Genomic DNA, 26,611 nt, shown 5'->3' on the forward strand with positions numbered 1-26,611 from the left:
GTGGTAGTGGTAAACCCACAAAATGAATTAAATGATGCCTCCTAGCCCCCTCTTTGTGCTTGAGGTCAGGTCCCTTGTTTTAAGCCTCATTTTATATCTCCTTTTACTTACCCATTCTCAGGGGCTTTAAGATCAGTAAAGGAGGTATGGGCTTGAGGAAATGCAAGTTGTTGGCTGGGCTGTGGTATCTGGTGCTGGTTGTTGGCCCAGTTTGAGGTGGTGATGCTTGCTTTTGGTGCGTGCAAGGGACTCCAGGAGTATGGAGGCTTCTGTATAAGAAAATTGGGGAGGAAAATGCTGCAGTGCCCAGAAGCTGTGTGGGTTAAACTGCAAGTTCTGGAGACAAGCCGTCAGGAGGCCCATCCAGTGTGCATCACATGGGTATCTCTCTCTCTTTGCAGGGCTGGGAAAGAAACCCAATCGTGACTCCTGTGGAGCCCTGCGCATCTCCAAAAGCCCTGCTCTGAGTTCATCCCACCAGCAAGGCGTGAGAACCGGTACGTAAACGTGTTTCACAGATGTGAGGGGCAACTTCCCAGAAGGATCTGTGGCTTTTCTGGTGGTGGCACCTTGTTCATGGTTCTCTGCCAAATGAGAAGTCCTCTCCTAATTGAGGGTGGAGGGGGCTGGGTGGATTGGGATCACTGGAAAACACAAGACAAACTGGTGGCTCTTGGGTGATGCTTGCACCTACAAGCTTTGTTGGGGGATAGCTGAGCGGCGAGAAGCTGCAAGCGTTCACAAGTCATCCCAGACTATGGTGCTAAGGCTTTAGACATGCTCTGTTGAGTGATGAGTGGTACCACGCATGGATAGGGGATCTGGGGAGTAATGACATGCACACATGACAAATGCACATAGATACATTATATATATATACACACACACTGTGCAAATCTAGGCACATGGAAACAAAGATGTGCATATACAGTATATATTATATGGTGGCATATGAGAGCTTGGGGGTGTATATACCAAATGTCTGTATATACTATATATGGTGTTAAAAGAATGCATATGCATTCATGCTCTCTTTTTTTTTTCTTTTTTTTTCTTTTTCTGTCTCTTCTGTATTGCTGAGGAGCTGTTGCAAAACTACCAGATTCAACCTCCTGGGGAGCCTTTCTGGCCAAGGTTTTACAAGCCAGCACCTGCTTTGCCTGCCTGACTTCTTTCTATATTTATTTCTCTGCACCCGGTTTTTGCCTTTGCCTGCAAATTGGAACTGTCACAAACATTTGTGCTAACTTTTGCCTGCATAGGACTTCAGCTTGCAAGTCCCAAGTCTGCTCCTGTGCACACTGGGGGAGGAGGCATATGTGTGTGTAGTTGTGCATGTGTGCATATGAGCATTCCTGGTCTTCACTGTCTGCATTACATGGTCTGTGTTCCTGTGATACTGCAGCGGTCTCTCTGTTCTGTATGCCATGCAGGTAGTGCTTTCTGCCCCTTCAAGACATTTTTATGAATCACATATTCTCAGTCACCCTGCTAATATAATGTCGTTTAGGTGGAATTAGCCAAGCCTGACCTGGTGCCTGATTGATAACAATCTGTACTGCTCTGCAAGAGGCTTGACTAGGATTCCTAGGCCCCCAAGTTCTTACATTCCCAGGTGAGGACTGTGGCAAGGACAGGGACTTGTCGTGCCATGTAGCAGGGAGCTCCTGGTTAGGCTGCATGTGGCTGGACATGGATGTGTCCATCCCTTTGGTTTCTTTCCTCTGTGTCATTTGGGGTAGAAGGTGCTCTAAAAAAGAGGCATTGAATGCCAGGTCATGCTTAGCCAACACTAATATGAGCAAAGTAGCAAGGGAGAGGGTATAATGGCATTTCCGCTTGGAAACTGAGGGGAGATCTTAATGCTGTCTTGGGGAACATGAAGCTGGGGAAATAGCTGTGTTAAGGGTCTCCCATCAGCAAATGCTGCTCAGAGGAGACGCATGCTTCCCTGCCTGATGGGTACAACTTGCACTTATTCAAAAGCAGTGCTGGGCTGTCTGCCAGGAGCTGAGAAATGGCTTGTCCTCATGTGCTCAGGCCCCTGAGCTCCCAGCCCCTCTAGCAACTGCATTAGTTTCTGGCACAGGAGTCCCTCTAAGGTTACAAAGACATTATTCCCAGGTTTCAACCCCAAGAGCTGTAAAACGTATCCTGCCTGACCCCTGTGCAAAGGCAGAAGCAGCGAGATCTGCGCATGTTCCCCTGGGTTCGGTTTTCACATCCCCACTGCACATGCCACTGCAGCCTGCATTCCTCACCTGTTTGGTAAGCCCTTTGCCTCTCAATCTGACACAGCTAATATTTCCCATGCTGGCAGGGCAGGCAAGGTAGTGGCATTTAACTGTTAAGGAGAAGCTTGATCTATTCATACTGCAGAACCTCAGAGTAGTAAGGCTGGTGCATGCCTGGGATTGGGTTTCTGCTGTTCCAGGTGTTTGTCCTCCATGTTTTAGTTCCCTCTGTTGACTTACATTATTCCCTATTTCATCCCGCTGTTTGTCCTTGCATATTACCAAGCAATACCTTGGTAATTTTTTTCTGCAAGGGGCTTGAAAGCTGAGTCAGAGTTTGTAAAACCTGCACCTACCTGACCCTTCTTACCTTGGTTTTGGAGCATCTTCTGTCATGGGGACTGCAATGCTTAGAGTATCTCCCGTTTCTGACCACAGAGAATGCTCCTGGTGGCCCTGCGGGCAGTTTGGGGTACATGGCTCCGAGGGAGGTTTTAGTGGGTTTTTAGAAAAACAACTGATTAACTGCTCACTGAGAGCTGGTCCCAGCCCCCATTGCATTGATGTTGTCCTGGTGTACCACTTAGTGCCACCTGGGCGGTTTGCTCTTTAAAGCTTTTATAAACACCTTTATAACTACCAGTGCAATGGACATGTGCTGGTGCTGCCTGGCAAGGTTTATTTTTTACAGTGGTAATGGTGGATCACAAAGGTAAATGTGGGTCTTATTCTAAAAAGCATTAAAGTGTGGGGTTTTTGTTTGTTTCTATTTGGTGGGTTTTCTCTCTCCTAAAGCAAGCATTTACATGGTTTTCTATCACCTGTGATACTGGGTGCTAAACTCATGCTGCCATGGGCCGCTGACCTCTGCCTAGTCACTGGATGTAATTGTACAGCCTCTATCACTGAAGGATTTTGGCTCCTCCCAAAGCCTGCACTTCAGTACCAGTGAAAGCCAGATGTACTATAATGTTGCTTTTTTACAGTTTGTTTTGGCCATACATGGGCAGAGTCAGCTCTGGAATTCCTTCCCTATAAATTCAATAGCATCTTGTGGGTGGTGCTGAGGAATCACTCTGGTCTGGTTGGATCGCCTCAGCAGCCTGTTCCCCTTGAAAATGTCCTGATTTGCACATTCCTGAGAGGCTGCCTGCTCCTGGAGCCATGGCTTCAGCTACCAGGAGGCTGTCATCTTATGTTGGCAGGCGTAGCAGTCACCTTCCTGCTGCCTGCAGTTCGGGAGTGGTGGCATGGATATATTGCTCCTGTGTGCAGGCAGACTCTGCAGGGACAGTTGTGCCCTCTAAGCATAACTGTTCTGCCTCCTAAATTTGCCGTATGGGCTTAAGCATTGACCATCAAGCCCCTCTCCTAGGGATGGGGAGGCTGAGTGCTCTCCTGTTCCTGCCTGCCACGGGATGCTGTGTTGTGTGTCCCAGCAGAGATCGAGGACCTCTCCAGTGGCACTGACGGCTGAGCCTTGCCTTCCCTGCTGCCAAGCTGGTATCACGATAAACGCAGCCTGAATTTGCCTGTGCGCCTTCAAAGGGTACTCCAAAAAATAGTTCTAGGAGGTTTTCTGTGGATGAGTGAGGGATGAAAGAATGGTTTGTGGTGGGCAAGGGGTGATGTCTCCTGGAGCTGCCCCTGTTGCATCACCAAGCATCCCATGGACGAGACAGAGATGCACTGTCACCCATAGATCCAGGAGCCTCCAAAGCACAGGTGAAGAAGGTGACATGTAGCCCCATGTCCAGGCTGTGTGTAGGTCAGTAACAGCAATGTGCTCAGTTCAGGCTCAAGAGGGGCATGTGCTCCCTGTGCCAAAGCTAGGGAGAGAAGGATGATTTTTTTTTGACATCCTTTGGAGTTTTGATCTCCATATTTGGAAATGTTTACCCATTGCTCTGATCTATTGCAAGGGAGGGGAGGTGACTCAGGGTCTGGTGGAAGCAGGATTTGAATTCCTGTAGTAAGGTTCTCCCCCCCATACCCCCCCCGCCCTCTCTTGTTTTGGAAGCTTGTTGTGGTCAGTTCTTAGTTCTCTCCTGCTCCTGGACCTTGTTCCAAATTCGATCTGCTCAGGAGGGAAGTGTGTTAGCGAAGGAGCTTGCCTGGATGCTGGTAAGTGCATCAGTGCTGCTTTAGCAAGCAGCTTGGGATTTTTTGTTTTGTTTAGTCAGATGGATTGCATTGAAGTGTGTGCATTGAGGGTGGAGGTAGGCACGTGAATCTCCAGTCAACATCAAGAGACCCTATGAAACCTTCTGTAGCAGGGAAAGTTGGCTTAGTGGATTGATCTCAAACGGAAAATGTTTCTTCAGGCCTAGGTGTAAAGATAATTTAAGCCAGCTCTCATTCAGTCATGCTCTTCCTTTTATTTTCAGTGGTTTATGCAGCAAGGCAGCAGAGCAGTGTAGAGTTAAATGAGTATATATGTGTGTGGTCAGCAAGTGAAATATAGGTTAAATATGACTTCTGTCTCTTAAGCCAGAGTGTGTTTAAAAGGCTGCATAATGCATAGATATATTTCTCTCAAATGTTAATATTTAACTGTTTTGTTAGGGACCTGAAGCAGTTTAGCTGCTGTAACTGGATGAAGGTTCAGTGTCTTGTTTTTTCCTGTTATTCGTTATTTTTCCTTAGTGTGAAGTTTTTAATCTCTGGTATGGCAGCTGGCTGCTTCCCTTATTCCCCCCTCCTTTCTTCCCCCCCCCCCCTCCCCCCCCCATTCTTTCCTTTCTTTTTCCTGAAAGGAAATTGCAGCTTATCCAGGCAGTCAGGGGTGTCGGGGGAACCTGGAAGATGCTCTGCTTCCTGTTTTATTCATGGCAGCTAAAACCAGGCTGGGGAATCTGGAGTGGAGATCCACCATCCCACATTCCTCTTGTCATTTGGAGCATGTAACATGCACAAAGTGCTTTTAACACTGCTCAAGGGGGTGCATAGCAGCCGGTCCTGTGCCTCAGACAGAAAGTAGTGCACTTTGTCCTTTTACTTGGGAACGGGTGTTGATGAAAAACCCTTTATAGTTCCTATTGCTGGTTAGTGATACTTCTATCTTCTCAACTAACTTATGTTTTTAGTCTGATTCAAACCTGCTGTTATCGTACTCTCCTTGTTTTAAATTTAAGACCTTTGTTAGTTAAATCTCTTGTTTTTCTTTTGCCCTTTTAAATAGGGATTAATACTTGGTTTGAGGTTTGGTTTTCCAGAGATGTGAATTTGCAGCAGGTCCTTGAGGAGCAAAACTGGCTTAATTGTTCCAGGCAGGAACAGATACTTGGCTTAGTTTGCACAAGGATGGGGTGTGAGCTGAAAAGTACTCGGCCCCAAAAGATGATGAAGGGACTGCTGGAGCCTGTTCCTGCAGGTGGGACATGTTGGGAGCTTGTAGGCTTTAGCTGCATTTTAATCCTTGTCATTTCAACAAGCTACTTGGATTACTGCAGCTTTTGGGATCAGGGCCCCACTGCAATGGGGTTGATACTGGTGCAAAGGAAAGAACTGCTGTCCTAAAGAGTGTATGACCTGAATAGACAGTGAAGGTGATGGGCTGGAAAACAGGATGCTGGGGAGACGTATGGAGATGTTGCAATACCTGAAGCCTCAGCCCAGCAACTCGCCAGGGAGCAGCCCATTCTGTGTCATGTGTGGTGGTGCCAAGCTGTGACAGGCAGTGAGCTGGCAGTCTGTGTCGCTCCTTGTGTGCTGAGCTTTGCTTTCATGTGTGCACACATGGCCCCACAGGACGGCGATACCTCGTCCTTGCCCAGCACTTCCCCTGCTTGGTTGTGCCCTGGATCAGCCCCTGCTTCTGGTGGTGCATGGATGTGGTGCATCCAGGCTTCGCCAGCTGCTTGTGGCTGAGCTTGGTGCTTCAGAGGCAGCATGGTGGGACTGGAAATGGTGATGTTCTGTTCCCCTTTCAGTTTTCCCTCTTTCCTGCTTGCCAGGACAGACCATTGGAAGACAAGGACAAGCAGTGCCTGAGTGCTGTAACACAGGGCTCTGGGCAGTGCTCATCTGGCATGCCCGGGGAAGCACACTGGGGCCATTAATCCTCACGTGCTGGTCTTTCTCTGTGCAACGTCTCATTGCTGCAAGGACGTGACTTGAGAGCTGAATGGACTGTGAAGGATGAGCTCCCACGTGCTGCCTGTGTGTCCCCTCAACGGGTGCTGGGAGGGCTGTTGGAGGATGGAGAATGTCCACGGCTGGGACTGCAGGCTGCCAAGGCTTTCCATCTGGTATTTCTCAAGGATCTGGGCAGATCCAGTGATCACTGATGCTAACCAGGGTTTACAGTGTATTTTCTTCTGCTCCAGGAACACAGCCATTAAGGGCTGACCTGTAAATTAATACAGCTATCTAAAGATTTTCCCTCCTGCAGCCTGGCACTTGGTAAATGCTCAAGTCTGAGAAACCTTCCATGGCAGTGGACCTCAGGTGTGCTCCATGCCTTCCTTTTTTAAGCTACTCTCAATCACTTCTAATGATGTATTAAATACAGAGGATTTGCTTTAGCTCCCATGTAAGGAGGATTGGTTCTCAGCCCATCCTTCATCCCAGCTGTTACACCAATTGATCCAAGGCTGGTACTGTATGGGATGTGGCAAATTGGTGACACTGTCACTGTGTGTCTCTGGTGCTTTCAGGAATTTACTTGAGGGCTGGGTGTACATGCCCTGCAGCATGTCAGAGAAGCTGCTGCAGATACGTGCAGCACACATAGGCATGGAAGCGATGAAGGCGAGACAAGGTTGTGAGCTTAGATGTCTCTAGACATCTGATACTTCCTATTTCTGTAGGCAAAGCTTTCAGACCCTTTAAACGCTAAATCGTGCCCACAGGCTGGGGAGAGCTTTATTATCCTGGTGTGCGGGCATGGAAACTGAGGCACCATGTGGCAAACTTCGGAAAAGTGCAGGTCTTTTCATTCCACATGACTGCTCATGCTCAGCTCCCACAGACAAGTGCACACTTCACAGCCTCAAGCCAAGTGGTGTTGTTAAACCCATCTCTCTTACTCTAATAAAGTCATATTTTTCTGAACACAAAATATTTCTGAGTTCGTTGCTTAAAGGAAAACAAAGTCATATTGGGTATTTCATAAAGTTGATAGATGTTGCTAGCGTGTGACATGATCCCAACAGGTATCACCATCATTTCCAGATGGCACCTCACCTAATTGTACTGCTGCTTCTTCCTTGGATCTGAATAGTTTAGGCTTTTAAGACAGGTCTGTTGTTATTAGCTTTATAATACACATTCTCCTGTACCAGCTGTTGCAAGCAGCAGGAGGTCTCACTTGCAGCCTAATTCTTCAGTCAACTTAAGGGGGGAATTTGCCTCTGAGAACTAGGTATTTGCATTTGGGATGAGATCTCCCAAATGAGAGAAACTTGTTTGTCTCCAGTGAGTGTGTCGGCTCAAGGACCAGCATGCCCAGGAGGAGGAAAGAAGATTCTTGTTTCTTTACTGCTGTCTTCTAATAGTTAACTGTGCTTATTGCTTGACTTCGTTTTAAAGAAACATCACCTTTTGAAAGCCGGGCTGCCTGTAGTGGGAAGGAAAGAGTCTTTGTGCTGTGCTGTCTCACACCCCTGCTGTGAAAATACCACAAGGACAAGTTCCAGTGAAGCTGCCCGATTTTGGCAGTCACTTCCCTCCTACATCCTTGTTCTTCAGGTAAATCCCTCTCTGGCTCCATTAGTTGTTCCCCTTTCCTCCCCAAAAAGTCATTACCATCCCTTGAAATTAAGGAAAAGACAGGAGGAGGGAATAAATGGATGTTAAGAAGTAGAAAACAATCAATTAAATAGTACATAGCATGTAATTTTCCTTGGAAACTTACCATGAAATTGAGGAGCACTTTAGCAACTAGTAATTTAAATTGCATTTGAACACTGCTAATGGGTTGTTTGCATGGGGATTTCGGTCATTTCACAGCAGGTCATTTCACAGCAGGTCGTTGTCTTTAGTACCCCTTCATTCAGTTAAAAAAAAATAAATAAAAAGATCTGGTAATGAGGAAGATGCTGTAGACAATCGGTCCAACTGTTGCTGGTAAAAGGTGGTACTGTGGAAAATTTGCAAGGTCTTGTTACAGTCTAAGCCATTTACATCCTTAGCATTATCTCTTCCAGTGTTAAATTCTTGGGAGTTGGGCTCTTTTTACCTTAAAAAGCTTGTTATTGCTAAAAGGTAGGAAAATAACATTATCCCAGTCATACTCACGAACACGATGGAGACAGGGTGGTTGAAGAGGCTCCTCCAGGCTCATGTGCTTGGGGTTTGTAGCAGTGGGACTGACCTGGAAAACAGCCTGTGGCTTGTGTCTCTATCATCTCGAATGATTCATAACAATGCTTTGGGATCTCTGTCTCACTCCAGCTGAAGAGGAACAACGGGGAGATGCTGATCAGCTGAAGCTGCAGAGTATTTTTACTTGTTTTTCCAGTGTTTAATGCTCTCCTCCACCACTGTTTTTCTTAGAAAATGCCAATGATTTTCGGCAAAAGGCAGTATCAGCCTAATTGTGTGCTGTTTTGCTGCCGATTATGCTGGGAACAGACTCTATAGGAAGGCAGACGCAAGTTACTTGTTGCCTGTTGCTGAATGAACATCCCGTTTTCAGAGCAGGGTTTTTGCGAATCCGTGGGCATGCTTAGCATATGGAAGGGGGTTCCAGTATCAAAACAAATCTGGCCTTCTGTTTCTGGATGTGTAGGTTGTTTCTTAGAAGATGGAACCTTTAAAATCTGTCCCTGCAAACATGGCTGTTACATCCTGCTATTTCTAGAGACATGAGGCAGCTGTCAGCACTGAGATAAGCTATAAAAAGGCACTATTTTCCAAAAATGGCATTTTTAGCTATACCTGCCAGACAGCTTGGCCAGCAGGAGTTCACCAGGAGTGTCACTGCTGCTGCCCTTTTATGCACAGGGTGCTAAGCAATGTAAAAACTTCTGGGCAACTCTCCAGGGGCGTTGTTAAGCACCAGCTCTTCAATTGCTATCTTGTGAAATGCTGCTATGCAGAAAAGTGCATTCAGTGTGTAGGAGGGGATACTTGTTGGTTTGATTGTTCTTACCCAATCTACTGTTGTTTTCTAGGCGATTGCTTTATCCTCAACTTTTGGTCTGGATTTTCATTGTGCCCCTCTTGTTTCTGACTGGGTGGGTGTCTCTACTCAAAGGGTGGTTGGAATGTTCCCCCCCCATCCCCAACCATTTACTTGAAGGTATTCCTGTTTGCTGTGTAGTCTGATGATAGCTGTTGAGTTCAGATGAAACCAGTAACAAAACCTAATTTTTTGTAAGGGTCTGGATAAGGTTTCTCATAGTGTAGTGGTGTTATCGCTTATACTTCCTGACTTAAGCGCTACCTGCAGTGCTTTGTTAGTTATCAGCTAATTCTCCACTGAGATGTATAAGTGTAAGAAAGCTACATCAGATAATCTCGTAGAGGTTGTTAAGACTTTAGGGACGAAGAAGGACAAGGCTTTTGAGCATGTTCCCAGGGAAGAATTCCTGAAAGCTGAGAGCGCACTGGAGATGGGTGTTTCAAAGTGACGGAGGCAATGTCCTCATGTAGGGTGAGGGGCTGGTGTGTAGGGGGAGGTGGGGGGGGTGAAGTTCACATGGTGAAGGAATGCAGGGGGCCAAAGAGCAGCAACTTGAGCTGTTGGGAAACCCCAGACAACACAGGTTCTCCTGAGATAAGGAACTGGCTGATAGGGTCAACTCTGTGAACTGTCTAGTGAGGACTCTTGCCCTCTTTTTTTATTTGAATAAGCATTTTTAATCACATTGATCCCAGAGAAGTGCTACTCCTGCTATGCAAATCCCCCCTTGCATACGGGCAACCAGCAGGTTTGATGCATTGCTCAGCTCTGATATAGATGGTGGGGGGGTGGATTCACTGTTGTTTTTTTTTGTCTTTGGAGCATGAGCTGCCTCTTAGTCACCTCTTGATGCTCTGTGTGTCGTGGGTGACTTTTTCTTACCCCAGTTTTCTATTTGAACAGCTCACTTGCCTCTTTTCCAGCCTCCTTCCGACGGCAGATGCACACTCAGCTGGTGGAAGGTGATGTAGATGCTCCCCCAGCAAACAGCTGTGTGTGTTTGCTTGCCCAGAAACCCACTGAAAACTGAATAGAAATGAGGCATGCAGCACTTGAAATAATCCCAGTGAGTTGTCCACCTTCTCCCCTTGTGGTGTTCTCACAGATTTCTCTACATCTTGGGGTTTCAGCTTATGGGAGAGCAGGGCTGGTAAATGCCCTTGGTTTCCCCACCTCCTTTAACTGTTTTTGAACCAATGCTGATGAATATACGTGATAACCTTGTAACTGAGAAGGAAGAAAAAGTTTTATGGGTAGATTAGTTTGCAGCAGAGGGAAGGCAAACACCAAGGGAGCTTGGTGGAGGGAGCCCACGCTGGTAACACAGAGACAGCTTATTTGTCATTTACCTGACCTGTAAATGTATGTTGTGCTTTTCAAGTGGGGAAGAAGACAATCCTTGTCCTAAACAGCCTGCAATTCAAGGCAGACAGATATGCTTTTGAGGGCTGGGTGAGGAAGGGCATGGGTGATGGCTGGAGATTAACTCCAGATAAAGCAGATTCCTAGAAGAAAAGGCCTTCTGAGATGGGAGTTGCTGGGTATGAGAAAGGTGTTTAAGGAACAGATAGACAGAGGAAGTTAAATGGGTATGGAAAGAGGTGAGAAGACCTGAAAGGAAGGGAGGTTGAAGGGGAGAGTAGAAATTGAGAAAAGAAGTAGGAGGGAAAAAAAGAGCAGCAAGTCATCTGTGGGAGGGGATACTGTGGGATGCTGTAGATGAGAGTAGAGATGACCTTAACGCTATGCTGTAACTCAGCTACTATGATGAGTCACCTCCCAGTGTATGAAGTACCAGTTTCTCCTCTGAATGGAGAATATTGGTCCTGGTTGAAGTCCAGCGCTGGAAGAGCTTTTGGAGGGGCTCAGATCTTCCGTGTGACTGGTGGGGTGCTGGGTGGTTATGCTTTATGCAATCCTGTGTGTGCGCTATTGCTAAACTTTAATAGACAAGTGCATAAGTAACTTGCCACCTTCTGCTTAATGCCATCAAAGTTGGTCTTCTAGAGACTTACACAGTAAATCGGGGATTGAATTGTGTGTGTATATATAGATATATATATATAATATTGATATACCTCACATGGGTAGGTTTTTGAGTGCAGCAGGTTGCACTTCAGTGACATCTGATGGGATATGGGTGGAATCAGTGGTTTATGTTTTGCTATACCCATCCCCCAGTAAAAACATCTTTACACTAACTTCCATGGAACTGAGCTGGAAAACTCACTGGTCATCTAGTTCCTATATATGCATCTTTCAGTTTCCTAAAGAGATACTTGGACTTCCGCAGCTTCCTGAGAGGCTTTGTTTCATCCTCAAGGACTGAAGGAGTGAAGGGAAAATTTACTGTTGCCAGCTATATTTCCCTTTCTCTGCATTGCTTTTTTTGTGTTTTGTTTTGGTTTTCCCCTCATCTCTTTGGAAGTACTTATCCTTGATGTTTGGTATTTATATGCTGGCAAGTGCCTGTACACTGGATAGTCCAGAGAGTTCTCCTGAAGCAGCAGTGGTAGCTTCACCCACACCTTTTCTCTCCCCAATCTGATGCCCCTCCAGTTTGCTTATTTTTTCTGGGGGCTCATATCTGATCCCTATCTGTTTTTCTGGGTCTCCTTTCACTGCTGGTGCTTTCTAGATCTTTCTTTCAATTACTCATTTACTCTCCAAAGTAGTCCCCCATCCTTCTAGTCCTTTCCTAATTGTCTGTTAGTTAGACACAACTCTTCTGTAGCCAGTAAAAGGCATGTGAAAATGAAGGGCATTTCCTGAGCTCAGTCCATCTACTGTCATGGCATACTGTTCCAGCAGAAGAGCCTGAGTTTAGAACCTCTGAAATTGCCCATTATCTCGACTCATTTCTTGCAGTCCGTAATTTGAGGGTGGGGAAACAAGGGGAAGAGGAGGCGAGTCACTCTAAAAATGACTCATTCCACAATAGATCGATACAGAATGTTCCATTGCATTTTCATTGCCAAAAATGACTCTCCTCTCCCACTCCCCCCTCCTTTGAGGTATTGCAGATGCTTACTAGCCCTAGTGGTGGTGTCTCTTGGTGTGTGCAGGTTGGTGGGATAGCCAGCCCAGCAAAAGGTGTCTGAGTTTTGATTCAGACCTACATTCTGAGTGGACTGAAGTTGAACTTGGTGGAGGTGACTTGTTTTCAGAGGGGGAAGAGATTCCTGGCTGCTGTCAGGTAACTTCATGTCACTGAAGAAGCAGACCTGTTTGATGAGAGGAGTCACTCCCAGCCTTCCTCTATGGGAGGAAGGCCAATGGATGTGCAAGGCATAAGGCAGTATAAAGGGATATAATAGAAAGTATTGTGGGATATTTGCCAGCAGCCCCTTTGGGCTAGTGCCATTGATTGCTCCCTTGGGTTGACAAGACATTTCAGTGGTGTGTCCTTGATGAAGTTTTTTGCTATTTACAGTTATGGGTGGACATGGAGAAACTGGGCTTTTTCTTACCTGCGATGTTTACACAGTCCTTGGGTTTTAAACTATGGTTAGGGCAGTGATATTACCCTTCATTTACCGACCAGTAAGGAAGGGAGGCTAAGGGACTTGTCCAAAGCTACACTGATGGGTGCAAATGTATATAAGCATGTATGTATGCATGCGTATGTATGGAATTAATCCAAGTTTCCTGACTTCCTTTATCCTGTCCTTCCTGCTATCTTAAGGGGCATAGTTATAGGCAGCCCTATTGTAGCAGCTAGCCATAATTGTATCAGTGCACAGGAGAGTGCTCTCCTGGGGCTCTTTCTGTCAGGTGGTACCCATCTACTGCTCTTGCATAGCATGGCAAGTGGTGCATGCCTGGGAATGGGATGGGAGATACCACTGGGCTCATATCAGTGAGCTGACCGCAGTGGCCTCTTCAAAAGGCTGCAAAGTATTTGTGATTATAGCACATCTTCCACCTGCTGCAGTTGAGACCTTGATCTGCTGGTAAACTTGCTATGCTGCTTTAATAAATAAACTCCACTGCTAACAGGTAGGGTTTTGGTGAGGGAAATTTGACCTGCAAGTGTCATGGCCAAGTTCATGGGCATGCGCTCCTGGTAACATTATCTGCTAGAGCAGATGGCACCAACTATATCTTCCACTTCATCCTGCACTGGGAGAAGGTCTTGAAAGGAGCTGGGCAATGTGGGTTTCTGCACTGTGGTGTGCCTTGATGGCAGGGGCAGGATCCAGGATGGTTTGCCATCCCCAGCAAGCTGTCTAAGTAGCTGCTGCTCTGCTTCAAAGCTGCTGTCACAAAACCTGAACATTATGGGATCCAGGGTGCACCCAAATGTGTTTACAGAGCAAATAAGGGAGGGAGAGAAAAAAGGAAAAGCCTCGAAGTGGCTTTGGGTGTTTTTTAAGTGGTAAAACTGAGAAATTCCTGAGCATGTGCAATTAATATCTGTTTATATAGAAAATTCTTTAACAGCTGAAATATCAGCTTCTACAGAAGAGCTTTCTTGGAGAGTCTGTTTCATCTCTAACTGCCTGACCCATTTGGGTGTGCAGGGGCATGTCTCCAAAGGTGTGGGGCTTAGTGTTTCCAGTTAGGTTCATTAGGTGTTTGCAAAGGGCGATGCCTGCCTTTGTTCCTGGCTTGCTTCCACGTCCCTGATTGTGTAGGGGTAAAAGTGGTAAATTCATAGGAACATTTGCCCATTTGGGTCACAAGGGTCCGATGCCTGATGTAATTTGTTTTGGTTGAGTATAATTTGGCATCACTGTGTATGTATATGGCTACATATGTTTACAAATATAAAGTGGTTGAAAGGGACAGGTATGGACACTGGTATTTCTCAGATCTTTGGACGAGATATCAGGATATTATTTACTCTAATCCAAGAGGAATAGGGTGCAGCATGGGCTGAATGACTGCTCTTCCATTTGTGCTGTACATGCTATGTCTGCAAGCAGGCTGCTGAATCTGATCAGCCATTCAGCTGAAAGCCAGTGAAGTTGTCAGAGTAAAAACTGCTGGAAAATGGGGTACAGAGGTGGAGGCAGAACAGGTGGTGATAAAACCTTTGTTGGTATGACTTGCCTATTAAAACCTCACAGGGTCTTACTGGTGGTATTGATATATCAGCAGCCTGCTGTGGGCACAATGCTTTTTGCATATAATTAATTTGATGAAAAAAAGAGAGGCATAAGGGTGTTTCAGAGCACTATGCTGAGCAGCGATAGCGGGCACCCGCTCAGAAACAGCATCGCTTTGTTTAGAAGAGCACAGCAAACACCACCATTTCCCTCCTAGTTAGCTACACCAGTGACCTGTGGCTTTCTGCTTGTGCTGGAACTTGCAAATGTACACTTTTCCCCTTTTTCCTTTAATCTTCTTTTATTTTTTAAACACAACTTAAGTGCCTCTGCGGTACTTCTGCAGCAGTTTTTTCACCCTGTACTGATTCCCACATGCTTGTCAGAGGCTTCTTTGTTATTTTGATAGCACTTTCACAAGAGGACTAGCTATAAAGAATGGCCTGCAGGGACCTGCTTCAGTAGGGCTACGCCATGTGTGGCTCAGTGGTGCATGGGAACGGATCCATAGCAGGTGTGAATGGTGAAGTGTGGTACCTCCAGCCTGCTCTGTCAAGGCTCTCCTCTGAATATAAAGGAACTGTGTTTAACTCCTTGCAGTTATAAGGCTTTGAAAGCTGACATGAGCTGTATGTAGCTGCTGGATCACTCTGCGCAGGTCTTTTGTTGCTTCTGTATACTGGAATAAATGTGGAGCAAACTCTGAACTGTTTGAACAAGCTGCACTCTCCTTGTAATATCTCTTTGTCTCTAGAAAAACAGGTGGAGATATTCAGCTCTCCATTTCTTTCCTTCCTCCCTCCAGCCTTGAGACTATCCCACTATTGTGGATTGCTTGTGTCGTGCACAAGTGTGTTCCGTTTGTCCCTCGAGAACACACCAGTCGCTTCTGATTTGTCTCCAAATCATTGTCCTTGCAGTCTTGAATAATGCCCACATTAAGCAGGTGGAGCTGATACAATCACTTCCATTGCAGCTGACAGCAACTAGGTCAGATCCTTTCTCACTGTTTCCTGTCAGAGGACAAAATAAAGCACATGTGAAAGCAAAATACGTGAGTTTTCCCCTTTGTCTCCCCTCCCTGGCCCGTGAATCATGGTTTCCTCAACAACAAAAAAGAAGTCTCAGCTCGTGCCATTCTGTTTCACAGAAAAGGCTGAATTTCTTAGAGTCAACATTTCCATTTCCATGTCTGAAAAGGTTTAAAAAAGTAAAAGAAAAAAAAAAAAAGGCAGAGAGGCTGCATGTGGTCTGGCAGACAGCCAGGCAAGGAGTGCTCTTTGGGGTTATTATTAGGCAGATAAACGTATCAAGAGCTTTAGCATCAACCTAGTTCTGAAGGCTGTGGTCCTGTTCGAAATGCTGATGCATGTTTGATGCCAATGAGAAATGCATTGGACTATCTGAAGCTGTTTTTTTGCAAAACAGTTTTATTCTTTCTCCCCCTCCAGTAACTTGCGTGCCAGTAGAGTTCCTGGTAAGCAGTTACAGGTGCTCCACAGGGAGGTATTGCTAGTTTTGAGCTTGCAAGTCCTTTTCTGTACTTACGAGCAGCTGTTTGTTCCTGCCTCCAGTAGGCATCATACCTAGAGTTTCCATGTGTCAGATGGAAGTGTCTCTGAGTAAATTAGACTGCCTTGAAGATAATCTCACCCTTTCTTAGGACCTATGTCGGCAAGGAGGGAGGAAGTTTTGAGGCCCATGGTTCTGGTTCAGAAGGTGAATACTCACTGTGTGGGGAAACCCTATCACTGGCACTGCAGTGCCTTGTAACAGAGGGGCAGTGGAGGGGCAGAATTCAGTGATCATTGTGAATTTAGACACAGCACTTAAAACACTTGAGGAGCAAGAGCCGATGGAGAGATGCATGGGGCTGCTGGCTGGGAAATTTCTTCTCTGAAGTACTTTTAAGGCCAGCAGCAGAATGTCTGTTGGTAATGCTGCTAGATACCATGTATCTGTCTACGTTCCCATCTATAGACAGTATGTGCAAGGCTATATATAAATGCAATGGTGGCTGGTATTTTGGCTGATACACTCACAGTTTTGTGCCACATTGGGAGATTTAAAAATATCTCCCTGTTCCAGGAACATCTATACCATAGCAGATGTCATCCGGCATGGGGAGTGGCTTCCGAAAAGGGAGCACAATATTATTACTATGAGCCTTAGTAGTCTATTAGATTATTTATTTCTTCACTGACACCATAAGACATGTGAGGTGCGTTATTTCTGCCTGTCGGAGTTTTTCACACATGCAGGCAGGCAGCATCTGTCACTCCTCCCTGCGAGTCACTAGCTTTCATTCTCAATGAACTTTCTTTCCAGCTGGAAGGAAGGCAAAATAAAGGCTCCAGGACTACATGGAGCTGATGAGCAAGATGTTCATTAGCAATTATTGATCTTGGAGTTGCGCCTCTGAGGGCTGTCTTGAATTTGGGTGCTTCTTGGCCAAAACACAGTCACCTCATGTGCTGGTGTTTTATTTCAAGGCAAGTCAACCTGTTGTGTCATGCCCTGCGGAAACCTGTTATGAGTCAGACCAGTCTCAGTTGCACGAGACAGAGTAGGATAGGAAACAAATGAGAAATTACTTTCTTTTGGGAGTAGCTCTCAGGTTTCCTGGCCCTCAGTTCATCGGCTGAGGACCTGGCAGTGCTGCCTCGTCACCAGGGCCTGTTGGAGTGTGGGCAGGTCGCATTTTTGTGCATTCTTGCAGAACTGTGGTGTTTTTGTTGTGGTTGTGAAGCACTGCCTGTGCCAGCTACATTATGATGGGAGTGCTCAAAGGGTGAACTCTGGCATCACCAGCAAGCTCTGCTTGTACATGCAGGGCTAATTCTCCATTGCTCATGCTTTGGACTAGGTTCGGGTGGAGTTTTTCAGAAGGGCTGTAGAACATGTTAGGGGTTTTACCTCAATTGCAGAGAGTTCCTGGGCTTATAAAGAAAGTGAGGCAGTGAAAAACGAAAAGGCGACAGAGATAGGAAAAGTCACACTGAAACCTTGATCTGGGTCTCTTGTTTCAGGTTGTCCTGTGATGTTATCAGTGCTATGTTCAGATCCTCATCTTTGTGCTGGGGTGGGATGCTTGTCCTGTCACTGAAAGCAGGGTAGGCTAAGCTGGGTGAGAATGTAGGCTTTGGATGTGAATCCATCTCCTATTTCACTGGTGAGGAGGGAAAAAAATGATCACTGGAGCAGCAAAGATGTGGAAAGTGGGATTAGAAGAAGTCACTTCTTAGGAAGATTGACCAGGTAGGAAGAGCGTCTTTAGGGTTTGTTACTTGTCTGAGCTTGGCAGATTTGCCATGTTCCCTGCCAGGTTTGACTGTGGCTTGGTAGGGCGTTGTCAACACTGCCCGGATGTCCTTGTCTGCCAGCTCTTTGCAGAATTCTGGTGGTATTGGGGGCAGTTTTGCTGTAGGGACTGGAGGCAGCCTGTGGCATCATGGAATTGGCCCAGTGAGTATTCAGAGCCATGACATTGCTGCCTGGGGAGGTGTTGAATGGGCAGAGGGTTTTTGCTTCCTGTTCAGGGGCAGTCCAGGAGCAGAAGAGTGTTGTGGGTTTCTGCTCACAGAAGGTACAAGGGACTGTTGGATCTGTACCAAGGTAAAACCTCAAGTTTTTCTATCACTTTCAGTCCATTGTTAATGTCAGAAGCAGAAGGATGTTTGCAGGGTTTTCATGTAGGTCTCCCATTTCTTGCATCCTACAGTTCTGGCCTGGACCCACTTACTGGTGCCAGGCAAGGGGATGCAAGTGATAATTCAAATGAGATTAAGCCTGTACCTTCCTCTAACCTGGAGATGGACCTTCAGTGTTTTCCTGACAAGAGAGAAGTGTCAGGGACATGTGTTGGGGATGTCTCCTCCCTGCTGTAGCTGGAAGTTGGGCTTACAGCAGGGACATCAGATCAGTTCAGACCGCCTCCATCCAGCTCAGTGTTCACCTCTGCCTGTGGCTGGGAAGTTGATGCCAAGGGAAGGCTATCAGCTTTCTAGCAGAGAAGACATGGCTGCAGTGAGACCTGACCTTGCACGACGCCCTTACTGCTATGACCGTGCAAAATCCCTGAGCATCCACAGCGTGGCCCTGCCGGCAGATGAAAAACAACATACATAGAAAGCTTTGGCAGTGTGGGTGTGTTGGGAGAACAGAGAGGAGGGGGGTGGAAAACCAGCTCCGGTGTCACGTCACCGGGTGCCAGGAAGCAGCCCAGCATCAGTGTGAAAGATGAGCAGGGTCCAGCCGTGGTGGGGTCGGAGGAGCTGGCAGCTCTGGCGTGGTGGCACATTCTGTACATTCTGCAGCTCCGCAGCACGTGGGGCTGACCAGCAGCCTTGGGTTGTGCTGCCAGGCATCCAGTTTAGCTAGTATTTCACTATCCTGATACCCACACTCTCCTTCTGCTTCCCCCACCCTCCCCCTCTACTTTTAACTGAGGTGCACTTGTTTATCCATTGGGGCTCTACAGCCTGTAAACAGGATGTCTCTCTGTTTCCTTTCAGCCCAGTAACACTAAACCGCTTTGAGTTCAGATAACGCTTTAGTAACCCTTCTTCTGGCTGAATAAGCCTTGTGTCGGTCATAGTTACCTCCAGCTGAGACAGCATGTGCCTATATGTATACATATATGCGCATATTTATCTAATACATGGATATGGTAAGAGTTGGCCACAGTGAACAAATTCACATTGCTGAAAAGGAAGTAAGTACATGTTTTAGGTGGCTGTAACAAGAAGCCAATTTAAACTGGATCCTGAATATACATTTTTAAAAAACCAAACTATCATATAAAGCCTGCAAAACCATTTTATTTTTTTTTTAGGGGGAATTTCTGCATTTTATTTTGTTTAAATGTTGCTTCCTAAAGATTTTCCCACAGTGCTGAAGACCTGGATACTGAGAGCCTGACAGGGAAACAGAGCATGCAGAAAGGCGTTGCATTAACTAGTGATTGTACTGCTGAGTGAAATTTTGAAGGACAGGAGAAAAATACTAACACTAGTTTCAACAAATAGTCTCCCTTCAGGAAGGCAGTGTTCAGCCTGCGTGAAGGCAGTGAGAGTAAAGGTCATTCTTCTGAAGTACTTCTTGATCTGGGACCTTGCAATCACAAGTAATAGTAACAAGCAACCTAGAGTTTTAATTTGAGATGTTCAATGTCTTACCTTCAGTGTTCAAGATGTTCAGTGATTTCTATTGATTTTGATCTTGTTGTAAGCTCTGCCCTTTATCAAGTCTTTTATAAACCCTACTCCCTTAAGTCTGTAATTTCTTTTAATATGATTTTTCATTTAAAATAAACTAAAGGTTCTAGGTCTCATGGTTGTGTAGGAAAGCTTTGGGAAAAGGGCTTTCTATACAGAGTGCCAATAAAGGGAAAACTTTAAACACACTAATTTTTATTGTGTTAGGCTTTAAGCCAGACTTACCAACTTTGAGGCTGGACTGATGGTTTTTGAAGTTGGGAATCAGATCTCTAGAAAAGAAGAGAATGATGTCTCATTTTTCCTGGGTCAGCATGCCCTTAGTTCAAGGGAGTTGTCAGTGAGACCTTATACTTTTGTGAAGCTTTAAGCTTCTACCCACCACTTTAACTGGGTTGTCAGATCAACACAGTGTCTCGTTTATGAAGACGTACTCTGGGTTTGTTCCTGAGCTGTGGTTCAGAATAACTGTTGAAGAACAAGTTGTTCTGCCACAGCTCTTATGAGAGCTGTTCGTATGCATGCTGTTTCATTCCAAAATGAACATGCCTTTTTTGACTCTTAGTTCAGGCTATTTTGGAAGGTGGAGTAAGCTAAAACATGGAGGAAAAAAGCCCTGTTCTTCCTGAAATAAGGTGATGTGCACTGGGCATCTTTTCTGTAAGCTTTTTGTGTTTTGAAGTCACTACATACCTGGGTGGTAGTACCATGTGGCTGGCCCTAAATTTTTTGCAATTAATTTTATGGTAACAGGGAGTCTTTAGGAGATCAGCTGTTTTCTATAAAAAGCTGGATGATGCTGATTTTAATAGAGGGGTCAGCATGCTTGCCTTCCATGTCCCAGCTTGGCACATTGTCCTTTTGTATGAGCAGGCTTGGTGAGTGACAGAGCATACTTGCACCGGGTTGCATAAGGGGTTGACACAAATGAATTGGGTGATAAAGCTGATGTTCCACCTGCCGTACAGATGCCATTTAAATAAAGATGTCTGCCTGATCGCGAAAGCATTTACCCATCACAAGGGCTGGCAGCGCTGGGTAATATTTAAGCTGTTTCGCTTAGCTCATGGAAAACAGGAGTAGATTTCAGTGTTGCCTTTCTGGGTGGGCAGTGTGACATTGCGAGCGGTCATGGGCCTCTCGGACAGTGAGGAAACCCTTGTGGAGCTGGTGGCCAGGGGAGCAGGTGGTGCTGGAGTCCTGGCTGATGCTTTTCAGCAGAGTCTGGGCTTTTGAAATGGCCCATCCCTACAGGCTGCTGGGGCAGTGGGGGATGTTGAGATTGAGTTTTGCTTTCCCACAGTGCTGTGTAACCCCTCCAGCCTCACATTTAGTGTGGCGTTACCCAATTGCCATTGCTTCTTTGGTAACATGCTTGCGTTCTCCCCATGTCGCATTTCCCAGGAGAAAATGGAGCTGCATGGCGTGAGGTCCCCAAGTGGCAAAGCTTCCTTGTCCCTTCACCACACCTGGGTGCTGCGGCAGGGCTTGTCTCTCATCTTGCATAAGCGTTGTGGCACCTTCAGTCTGCTCCACCACCACCCCCCCCCTCGCTTCTGGTTTTTTTTTTTTAAATGCCTTTTTTTTAAGGATGGAGCAGGGCTGAAGGTGAAAGGCAAAGATGAATTTCCATGGTGCCCAGTGTCAACTGCTTATCCCTGTTTCCTGTCCCTGCAAACCCGGTGACCATTGTAGGGTGCACTGATGGAGATCTGGTGGCTTTCCTTGCCATCTCTCTCCTCCTTGCTCCTTTCCTTTGTGAAAAAGCATTTGCTGGAACAGAAGTGACAGCAAATCCTTGCTGTGAGGGACTGGACCTTGCTCTAGAGGGCAAGGTGCTGGTTAAACAGTAACAGAAACATGGAGGCTGGGTTTCCATTTAGGTTGACCATCATGGCAAATTGCCATGAGGCTATATAAAACAGATCAGGTCTTACTTCCCACCTGCAAGCTGGGTCCTCTTTATGTAATTGACCTTGAATATTGTTTCCAGTTTTGGGCCTGTCACTACAAGACAGACGTTGAGTGTATCCACACATGAAGCTGTTGAAAGGTCTGGAGCACAAGCCTTATAAGGAGTAGCTGAGGGAACAGGGGTTGTTTAGCCTGGAGGAGGCTCAAGGGAGACCTTATCGGTCCTTATAACTACCTGGAAGGAGGTTGTAGTGAGGTGGGGGTTTGTCTCTTCTCTCAGGTAACAAGCAATAGGACAAGAGGAAACAGCCTGGAGTTGTACCAGGGGAGATTTATATTGGATATTAGAAAAAATTTCATCAACAAAAGGGTTGTCAAGCATTGGAGCAGGCTGCACAGGGACATGGTAGAGTCACCATTCATGCAGGTATTTAAGTTATGTGCAGATGTGGCACTGAGGGACATGGCAGTACTGTCTGGACTCTGGTCTTAAAGGTCTTTTCCAACCTAAATGATTCTATGATTCTATAGTGACCACAGGTCAGTATTTTGTAGACTTTGGACAGATTATACAGGGAGAAAATTTAGGCTGGATCCCAGCTTGATTTTTTTGAGAGGGGGTGGAAGGGAGAGGAGGCAGCAAAGGGGAGAGAACGAATGGAAAATTGTGTTGGGGAAGGATTTAGAGGAAAAGAAAGTTGGAGTGGAAATTGGTGAGGCTCTTGGTGAACGCTTGTGACTTCTTGTGGTCTAATCCTACCATGTTCTTTTCCTACTCTAAGTAAGTCTCACATTTTAGACTTGAGCTAAATGTAATCACAAAGAACATCTTTGAGACTGGGGGTGTGAGAGGATCTACCCTTGTTCTCCTGAGGTTGTTCTGACAGCCTCAGCCAATAATCTCCAAGTGCTGCTACCTTTGTGGATTTGTGGCTGATTTTTGTTGACGACAAGAGGGACTTTAGAAGTTAAAAACTTTAGTCCTAAACCTTGCACTCCTGATTCCTGTGTATTAGCCTGGAGTGGATTTAGAGGGTTTGTGTGGTGTGTGTTCTTGATGCCTGAGCTGCTCTGCGCCTTGTGGCATTTAAAAGCAGGAGGGACATATGAACTGAAGGAGCTTGGTGAAAGACACAACAAAACAGCTATTTCTAATGCATTCATCAATGCTGTTTGAAAAGTGGTAGGAAAGAGAGAATGTATAGGCCAGTCATCATAGTAGATAATTTCTCTGAAGCATTCAAACATTCTGGTGAAAGAAATACATTTGAAAAGTGCTGCTACTGCATGAGAGAGTAAGGCCAGTGTTGCATCAAACTAGAGGAGAAAGATGAACTGATTGGTTTCTTACCATTTTCCCCCCTACACTATCTCGTTAACATTTGAAGTGGAAAAAGTTATCTGGGTTGAAAAATATCACGTGGTTAAATTAAAAAACAAAACAAAACCAACCAACCAAAAAGTCTGAACAAGCAGTTAATACCTTGTCTAGTGGGTGTGTTTGTAGGACCTTCACAAAAACAGTGCCTGGGAGCTGGGTTGTTCCAGGAGGATGTGGAGGGGAGCATCCTGCTGGGTTGGGTATGGCACAGTCAGTGGTTCTGGTGTGAACGTAAGGTGGTTTAAATGGTTGCTCCTCCCAAAATTGAGATGTGTTGATTCAGACTGCTAGTTAGTAATATACAAAGAGGAGGAGCAATGGTTAATTTGATGGAGAAAAAAAAAAAATGTTCACATGAACAGGGGATTTAATTTAGAGTTTGAAAGGAGGGCATTGCAAATGCTGGGGTAGTGCAAGCCTGCCGGGGTGCTCCCCATATCAGTGGTGGAATCAGAATCATAAAATAGTTAGGGTTGGAAAGGACCTTAAGATCATCTAGTTCCAGCCCCCATGCCATGGGCAGGAACACCTCACATTAAAACATGCCACCCAAGGCTCTGTCTAACCTGGCCTTGAACACCGTGGGGGATGGAGCATTCACACCTTCCCTGGGCAACCCAGTCCAGTGCCCCACCACCCTCACAGTAAAGAACTTCTTCCTTATATCCGATCTAAACTTCCCCTGTTTAAGTTTGAACCCGTTACCCCTTGTCCTATCTCTAGGGATCCAGTCCCTAATGAAGTGTCCCTCCCCAGCATCCTTATAGGCCCCCTTCAGATACTGGAAGGCTGCTGGAACAGAGATTGCTGCTGTGGAGGGTTCAAAATTAGTGCTTGGGTGGAAAATGGGAAGTGTGTTTTCATGTGTGTCTGTGTAAATTAGAAAGAAACAGGAAAAAGCACATCCTGTTTTTGACAAAAAATAACTCTTAAACACCTTCCTCCGATAAAACCCACAGCCCTCTCCTGAATCTCTTTTTCAAGCTTTGTAGTCCCTCTTTGGTTTAACAAAAGCAGTGTGACACAAAGCTCCCTCTCCTCCAAAACACTAAAATTGAGTATAAATCATGCATAACTGTTTTTACTTGATGGTGGGAGATAAGCAGACTTCTTCTGGTGAATAAATTGATGAGAGACCTTTATGTGCTGCTCAGAGCTCTGCTGCACCATAGCACTGTGTGGATTTGATGGGAAGAGGTAGATTAAGCTTCTGAAGATTTTTTTTTTTTAATGCTGGTAGATGCTCTAAAAACTGTATTTTAATGTAATGCCCTTGGTCCATTGTTCCTGTTGTCTGTGCTCTCTGTATTTTGTTAACCTAAGAGTGTTCAGCCTTCCTTGGGATATTCACCCTCCTCCTCCTCTCAGCTACGTAACTGGGGAATTCTCTCTGGTTGATAATCCCTGGCCTCAAATTCTTAATTCTTTCCTGCTGATTTGAGGTATCTCCTCCACTTCTCCCTCCCTGATTTCCTCATTGCCTGCACCCTGTGGACGTGCTCTTGAGATGCTGGGCATGGATTACAAGTTCCTGAGAAAACCTGTGGGTAAATAATTAACGTGTCATAACACTGAGCTCCCCTATCCTCTCCTCTCCCCTCCCTCGGACTTACTGGTGACAATGAATATTCCCCTTTTAAGCTTGTCCTAAAGAACAGATCTTTTTCATTGGGTTTTCTCTTGCCTCTTTTTTTGTGAGAGTAAATAATGCACAAACTGCAAATGAGAAGTGGAATTGTAGATGAGGAGCTGATTTAGAAGTTGATCTGGTTACATCCCTGCTCAGCAGAGAAAAGAGCTTCTTGCTTAAAAACAAAGGTATATCATGGACTGGACAAACAGCTCTACCAATGCTCTGATTTTAGGCATTCTGTCAGTCTGTGAAGTGATGTGCAGAGGTCAGAGTCTGTGTGTAGGAACTCTGGGGAAGTGAGGGGATGTGATGCTGCTGCAGCAGCATTGCTGGGGTCCTGTGTGGTCCCAGGATGGGAGCTGGATGTGGAGCACGGTCTGTACAGGGCTTGGTCCATCCTGCCCAGGAGCTCTCCTACCCAGAGGCCTGCTGTTTTCCTACAAAGCTGGGCCCCTTTCTTGCTGTCTTTCCTGCTCTTTTTCAAGGTTGAAGGATAGCAGAAGAGATGAAAACCTGTAAGTTTTAATAGGACTGAACTTTGTACCCTGTGCTGTTTCTCCTGCGGCACCAAACCGTTAGTACCTGTACTTGGCTCCAGCCAAGGGATTTTGTTTGTTTGTTTGTTTGTTTGACCTGGGTGCCACTTTCTAAAATCCTAGGAATCCTACAAAACAGGTGCCCTCGAGAGATGGAGAAATATTTTATAGGTTGGGTTGTGACCCACAAAATCCAATATTGCTATTTTCAGCTCTGTCACAGATTCGTTCTGTAATTTTGAGCCCCTTCACTGATTCCTAGAAGGTGTGTTGTGTTCTGGTGAGGTCCATGTGGAAATTCGTAAGTTAAACAGACTAGACTCAAGGTTAGTATGGGAATCAGTACTGTCAAGTGAATTGATTCTTGAATTTGGAACAGTGCCTCTTGTGCTTCTCCATGCATCAGTTTCCCCTTTTGGTAAGTGGTGCTGTGGAAACCTCCTCCTGGGTGTTGTACAACACTAGCTCAGCCTCAGGCAGACATGTACTGTGGCAATGATGGCTGTGGAAAGACCAGCTGCCCATGAGACCAAGAGGAAGAAAATTGGAAATACCGCATGTGTCTGCAAAGAAAAGGAACACAAAGAGTCCTTTGATCTCAAGCTTTTGTGGGTTTCCTCTTTATTTTGCTTGCTCACAGATTTCTGGAGGAGTTCCAGAACTCAACCTTGGGGAAAGCCACCTTCAGACCTATGAGCCACTTCCCCAGTGGGGCTGAGTGTTTGTGGGGAGAGCTCTGGCCATGGGGTAGGCAGTGCTGTTTATCTGACTGCCTGGACCAGTTCCCAAAGTGAAGTACTCAAAGCACAGCCAGGCAGATTAAGTGTTTCCCCTACCCAGTGGTATTTGTTGTGATGTAAAGCTGGAATGGTTCCTAGAAAGCATTAAAACACAAATAATATTAACCAGAACCAAGAGAGAGCAGCCAGTCACTCGGAAATGAGAAATATGTTATGGTGAGAATGGGTCAGTAGGAATGAGGCCACCTGGTTTCCACTAGTAAATCCCTTGAGATCCTCAGTGAAGTCTGGTCCAGAAGGACAGGGCATGAGCAGGGCACTTGTTTGCACTGGGGTGGGACTGTGAGGCTTTGATTGTGGGTGATATGAACTGGAGCATACTGGGCAAGGCTGGTCCAGTCTAAGGACCCTGAGAGGATGGGCTGGGTTGGCCTCTTTGACTCAATATATCTGTCTGTCAGCTGGGACTGATCCAGCCCACCCACCCAAGATGTAAGGCATTCTGGCATCCTGGGAGCTGTCATGATAATCACATGCAAAGTGGTATTCATTGTATGCACCATTTGTTTATTGTTACATTTACCTGGATGATAAAATCTCCTCCCCTTCCCTCTGGTACAAAGGTACAAAACGTGCCTGATAACTCATGAGCCCTTGTAAGGCCAAAGGGACAGTCAGCCCTTTTAATGTGTGGTGGAATAAATAACCCACAGGGCTAATTCCCTGCAGGCTTGTCCTAATCTCACCTCATCCTCATCTCTGTTCACACACGCAAAT

General features: G+C 45.9%; 1 protein-coding gene across 5 annotated transcripts in view; it reads left to right on the plus strand.

The window, feature by feature from the left end:
- The first annotated feature begins 509 nt into the window (after positions 1-509).
- LOC133209908 (lipoma-preferred partner homolog) overlaps positions 510-26,611 on the plus strand; it is a 313,797-nt gene continuing 287,695 nt past the window's right edge. For 3 of the 5 annotated variants that reach the window (XM_061348844.1, XM_061348846.1, XM_061348847.1), the window contains exon 1: positions 518-4,358. The gene's annotated coding sequence lies outside the window, so the exon portion shown is untranslated. Of the gene's footprint in view, positions 4,359-26,611 lie in introns of all 5 variants that reach the window. The other 2 variants (XM_061348850.1, XM_061348849.1) reach the window with 2 other exon arrangements.

This window comes from Neopsephotus bourkii, unplaced genomic scaffold (genome assembly GCF_033783945.1).
Source record: "Neopsephotus bourkii isolate Nb327-2 ecotype Australia unplaced genomic scaffold, CSIRO-AGI_Nbou_v1 NB_369, whole genome shotgun sequence".
NCBI lineage: Eukaryota > Metazoa > Chordata > Aves > Psittaciformes > Psittacidae > Neopsephotus > Neopsephotus bourkii.